Raw genomic sequence first — 4830 nt, 5'->3', positions numbered from 1 at the left:
CCCATAAAAAATCATTGTGGAGTTTCGTGGCATTTGGACTCCGTCTGGTATTGATTTTCTGCCATGTAAAAACATGGAAAAAACAGCAACTGACACTTGGCACTATGTCAATAGGTTAGTGCCAAAAAATGATATAAAATGACTATAAAATGATTATAAAACATCCAAGATTGATAATATAACAACATGGAACAATAAAAAATTATAGATACGTTGGAGATGTATCAGCATCCCCAAGCTTAACTCCTACTCGTCCTCGAGTAGGTAAGTGATAAAAACAGAATTTTTGTTGTGGAATGCTGCCTAACATGTCATATCATATTCTTTTCTTTATAGCATGGACAATTGGACTTTAATGTGATTCAAAGCAATAGTCTAGTTTTGACATAATAATTTAGATACTTAAGCATATCAAGAAGCAACCAAGTCTTTCAAAATATCAACGCTAAAATAAGTTATCCCTAGCCCATCATGCTCAAACATTGATCCATTCATGAAACACACTCGAATATTAGCTACACCCAATACTTAAGTACGATCATATTGCCTCCTTGTTGGTGCTTTTTATGAGAGAAGATGGAGACTCAAATTCAAAATAAAAATTGCATAAAGTAAAAGAAAGGCCCTTCGCAGAGGGAAGTAGGGATTTGTAGAGGAGCAAATCCCCCTGGAGACTGGCGATGGGGGCCATATCCAATTCGGCCCCCAGCCGAATACTATTTCGGAGGCCCATACGGCTCCGGAATCAGGCAAGCAGCCTCCTTCAAAAGAAGGAGGTGCACCTATTCCACCGGTGACCTTTGTCCATCCAGAGGCACCGGATACTCTACTGGAAGCGCTGCAAAGTGCTTCCATTATTGAGAAGCACCGTGTCCTTATGGGTACGGTGGTTGAGAGGGTTCAGTCCGCTAAGAGCAGACTGACCGAAGCCTGCACCAGCCTTCTAACAGGCTTTGAGGTATGCGACGTAATTATGCAAAAAGAATGTCATAGTATAGACAGTAGCCCCTGAGACTCTGTCCGGTGTTCGAAAAGAAAAGTCGGACAGAGGATCAAATAATTTTCGCAGTAGACTAACCATACATGTCTATGTGAATAAGCAGGCGTCGATGCTGGCTGCAACCTCCCATTCTGCCGAAGTCTCCAAACTGAAGCAAAGTCTGGAGCGGGCCGAGGAAGAGCTCGGCCGTGTGAAAGAACAACTAGAGGACAAGCAAGGTATGCAATGGCCTATTCAGATCTAGGAAGATATGAATTATTTGTGTTGATCATGTTATCAATATTTCGTAGGAGCTACGACCGAGGTGGAGTCCCTCAAGAACGCGCTGGCCGAGGCCCAAAAGAGAGCAGCGAAGGAACAAGCCGCCCGCGGAAAACATGAGGCAAGGGTCGGGGAGGTCCAACAGGAGCTCCAGGACGCTGTAAAGAAATGCGAGTCCCTGGAGCGCAAGATTTCGGACCAAGAGTCCGAACTTGCTAAGGCCCACTAAAGCGCACAAGAGGCCCGGGTTGAAGCCCAGGGCGCCCTCGAGGAAATCCAGGAGGCCGGGAAAATCGCTGTGGGTAAGGCCTTTATTATGCAGAGCAAATTTGTGAAGAAAAGGTACCTCTCACTGACCCGGATTTGGAGTTCTCCAAGAGCGTTTGCGGATCTGCCGCGCAGTGTTGCTGATGCTGCGGAGTTCTTCCGAGCCGAAGAGGGGAGCTCAATGGAGAAGCTGTTCTGGTCGCAATACCTTGCGCCAGAGCATCCGGTGCCCTTTAACGATCAGCTGAAACAGCTGACCGAACTGCATAGGGTGGACAAATTGGCCATGAAGGATTTGATAATCCGTCTATGGCCTGCCGAAGCCATAACCAGCAGCTACTTCGGGCTCGTGAAGCGGCTGGTTGATGCCTGCCCTCGGCTTGATGCCATCAAGCGGTCGGTCTGCATCGAAGGTGCGCGGATGGCCTTCGCCCGTGTGAAGGTGCAGTGAGACAAGATGGACGCCGTCAAGCTTGCGACCGAGGGACCACCCGCGGGCAAGGAGCACCGCACGCCTGAGCGGTATTTTGATGATGTCCTGAAGGGACCCCGCATTGTAGAGGGCCAGTGTGCAAAATACATTCTCTTTGAATGAAGACATTCATGTTATCCCGTCCTATATTATGAAACAAATCCGATATGTAATATAATGCTTGTTGTTTGTTTAAAATTTTGCCTCCTATGCGGCCGTTTTATTAAATCTGAGATTTGGCCAGTCGTCGGCTTTGGCCCCCACATAGGTAGTACGGGGGTGTTCGGGTTGGAACCTAAACACTCTTGATCCAAGAGTTTGGTTCTTGAAGGAGGTGTTTAGCGCAACAAACCAGGCAATCGAACTATGTGACTTTATCACCCTCACTTAGCCATAGGAGTTTGACAATAGAAATGTAGGCGCAGCCCCTAGTTAGGATTTGTTGATCTGGACTAGGGTGTTGTAGACACCTGATCGGGTAGAGGCCGATCCGTCGCATAATGCGGGGGAAAATTGCAGGAGATTTTAACCTCCGAATAGCTGACCAGCTCTCGCCAAATCATGATAGTCAGTTTTCGGCTTTCTCTATTGAGGTGTTTATCCAGGTAAACCAGAAACACAATTGCAGTAGTTCTCCCTTTACTACCCTAGCCGATAGGACGGAACGTTAGGTAGTAAGCACAGGAGCCGGGCAACCCAACTATTGACCAAAGACATGATTCGGAGCCGATGCATATAATGCTAAATTCGGGGTGCTGAACTATACTGTAAAAAGTGTTCTGACTTTGTTGCCGTAGTATGGAGCACGATGAAGCCCGTGGCGAATTTATGCGTACCAAAGTGTACGGGTGCAATCGATAAGAATAGCGAAATAAAATGAAGTAGTAAGCCAGTGCCACATAAGTTGGGCCGCAAACTGTTTCCATTATAATTTGATTAATACGTCAAAGCGTATTTGTACAAATAGTGCGATAAGCAACAGGGCTATTTAACATGCCAAGACCAAGGGGGAGCTGCGTGCGGGTCCTGAAAACAGGTAGAGTGATCGTCAAGAAGACCACCTAGAGATTCCCCCACACGTCTATGTTGCTTGCCACCTTGGTATATCCATCCTTCGAAAGGATCAATGATCAAGCCGTCGTGAGGGGCCTGTGGAAAAGAAACCTAAAAGGGATAAAAAGAAAAGGGAAAGTGTGTGTGTGCCCGGAGAAGGTCGAGCCGTATTATGGACCACAATCGAGTTATGCCTCCGTCTTTGCCCATGGTATTTTGAGTGCGTAGTTATGTACGCGCGGTACGTGCGCCGCCATTTTGTCGGGACTGAGACGGAGGACGAATTGCTAGTCGAACTCCTGACGAGCTGGACTGTCATGCTGCGGAGTAGTCTGGACTCGTTTAACAGTGTCCGGGAGCTTGGTCGCTAAATTAATATTCTGCTTGATAAGGCCGCTCTGTACTTCCGCTGCCAGGGCCACGGTGTGCTCCTCGGTATGGAAGGAGTGTTCCGTGTTTCCATTGACTGTTATGACACTGCATGGTCCGGGCATCTTGAGTTTGAGATAGGCATAGTGTGGCACCGCATTGAATCGAGCAAATGCAGTTCATCCGAGCAGTGCGTGATAGCCACTACGGAAGGGGACGATATCGAAGATCAAGTCTTCGCTTTGGAAGTTGTCCAGGGATCCGAAGATAACTTCCAATGTGATTGAGCCAGTGCAGCGGGCCTCTACACCTGGTATTACTCCTTTAAAGGTAGTTTTTTTTGGGTTTGATCCTTGACGGATCGATGCCCATCTTGCGGACCGTATCCGGATAGAGCAGGTTGAGGCTACTGCCACCATCCATGAGGACTCGCGTGAGGTGGAATCCATCAATGATTGGGTCGAGGACCAGTGCGGCTAAACCGCCATGACGGATACTGGTCGGATGGTCCCTGCGATCGAAGGTGATCGGGCAGGATGACCATGGGTTGAATTTTGGGGCGACTGGCTCTATCGCATAGACGTCCCTGAGCGCGCGTTTGCGCTCCCTCTTGGGGATATGGGTACCGTATATCATGCTCACCGTTTTAACCTGGGGAGGAAACTTCTTCTGTCCCCCTGTGTTCGGCGGACGGGGCTCCTCGTCGTCGTCCTCACTTTGCGACCCCTTCTCCTTGTTCTTGGTATTTAACTTGCTGGCCTGTTTAAAGACCCAACAGCTTCTGTTGGTATGATTGGCGGGTTTATTAGGGGTGCCTTGGTCTGACATGGACGATCGAGTATGCGGTCCAAGCTGGATGAGCCCGGATTGTTTCTTTTAAATGGCTTCTTCCGCTGGCCGGACTTGGAGCCACTGAATCCGGCGTTGACTGTCGTGTCCTCGGTATTGTCACCATTGCTTCGATGCTTGTGCCTATTGCGTCGGGGCTTTCCGTTGCTATTTCTAGCTTCAGAGGTGCCAGGTTGCTTGCATTATTATTGATGCGGGCTAGCCAGCTATCTTCGCCCGCGCAAAAGCGGGTCATAAGTGTTGTGAGGGCTGCCACGGACTTCGGCTTTTCTTGGCCGAGGTGTCGGGCGAGCCATTCGTCACGGATGCTATGCTTAAAGGCCGCTAGGGCTGCGGCATCCGGACAGTCGACGATCTGGTTCTTTTTAGTTAGGAACCTCGTCCAGAATTTCCTGCCTGGCTCTCCCGGCTATTGAACTATGTGACTTAAGTCATCGGCATCCAGAGGTCAGATGTATGTACCTTGGAAGTTGTCGCAGAAGGCGTCTTCCAAGTCCTCCCAGCTGCCAATAGAGCTTTCTGGCAGGCTGTTTAACCAGTGCCGAGCTGGTCCCTTGAG

The sequence above is a fragment of the Triticum aestivum genome, chromosome 4D (assembly GCF_018294505.1).
Source record: "Triticum aestivum cultivar Chinese Spring chromosome 4D, IWGSC CS RefSeq v2.1, whole genome shotgun sequence".
Taxonomy (NCBI): Eukaryota; Viridiplantae; Streptophyta; class Magnoliopsida; order Poales; family Poaceae; genus Triticum; species Triticum aestivum.
The sequence above is the reverse complement of the archived record's forward strand: the minus strand, read 5'-3'. Positions refer to the sequence as shown.